Raw genomic sequence first — 1,300 nt, 5'->3', positions numbered from 1 at the left:
CTTAAGCAATAAAAATATATGTGTCTTAATTTTTTCTAGTGTCGAATAGTCTTAGTTATTGGCCGTTGAAAAGCAGTGTACCGGTAGTGGCGTTTTGGCCGTCTAAGGATTAATGCACTGAAAAAAATTGTTCTTGAATCAAGTACATGTTACTTGATTCAAGTCAATCGCAGGTACGAATGGGGACGATAGAATATGAGTTTGTTCCAAATAAATAAATACTTGCTACCATAAGTTTGGAACAAGCGTACATTTTCTTAATCTGAGAAAATGTATTCTTAGATAGAATATCACATTCTATTATTCCAAAAACTTTATTGTGTAACAAATCATTTCTGATACACTTCAAGAATATGTTTTCTTAATATAAGAATATGAAGGATCGGATCAATAGAATGAGTCTCAACTGAACACTATTTCTTAATGAAAAAAAAAAAAATATTTTCGAAATTATTGTTATATAATCTTCATTTTTTAAATTATTAGAAATATAATCGCACGCTTAAGGGCATGCTCTTCGTGACCACGTGACCAAACTAGTTCCCGAATATGAGCATTTTTTTGGTGTTCACTGTGTCCACACGGATTGAGATATCGTGTTTAAAATTTTACAGATTAAATAAAAAGCACTAAAGAACGTTTGTAATCATCAATGTGTTTATAGTTTTAAAGAAAGTTTATTTATAAATCGATGAAAAAGGATATTACCATTCGAGTTATAGCACGATGCAGATAATTTTTGTTTTGATGCATTTCGGATTTTTTGGTTCGCGTATATTGAGCACTGACACCAGTTTTGGACTAAATCGTCTAAGCCTTAAAAAAAATTGATGTAAGCAATAAAATTTGTACATTCGTTGAAAATCAACAAATAAGTATCTGCATACACGTAACCTATAATTATTTTTGGAGCATTTTTAGCGATTTCTAGCGGAGAGAAAAAGAAACTTTGACCGTCGATAAAGTCGAGATCACGTGACTAAGTTCATTCATAAAATTTTTGTGTGGAGAATGAAATGATTTTCATTATTTTCGGTCCTCACTACGACCAAACGGATTGAGATAACGTGTTCAGCATTTAGGAAGTTATACCGATAGCACTAAGGAACGTTTGTATATATCAAAATGTTCATAATTACGAAGAAAGTTTTCGAGTAAAATACTACAGGAATTAGGAAATAAACTTTTAATGTCGATTCCATCTTGAGAAATGTGCATCTTCAGAAAATAATTAAAATTTTCTAATGGTTATATATTCTTGTAGATTTTTTTGTACTGGTATGAAACAATTCCAGGAATA

At 30.7% G+C, this 1,300-nt stretch overlaps 1 protein-coding gene across 1 annotated transcript in view; it reads left to right on the top strand.

Moving 5' to 3' along the window:
- The window catches only part of LOC117172038 (angiotensin-converting enzyme), a 242,259-nt gene that overhangs the window by 238,912 nt on the left and 2,047 nt on the right, over positions 1-1,300 (top strand). The window lies entirely within an intron of this gene.

This window comes from Belonocnema kinseyi, chromosome 4 (genome assembly GCF_010883055.1).
Source record: "Belonocnema kinseyi isolate 2016_QV_RU_SX_M_011 chromosome 4, B_treatae_v1, whole genome shotgun sequence".
In the NCBI taxonomy this organism is placed as follows: Eukaryota; Metazoa; Arthropoda; class Insecta; order Hymenoptera; family Cynipidae; genus Belonocnema; species Belonocnema kinseyi.
Note: the sequence above shows the minus strand (reverse complement) of the source record. Positions and strands in the feature narration are given on the sequence as shown.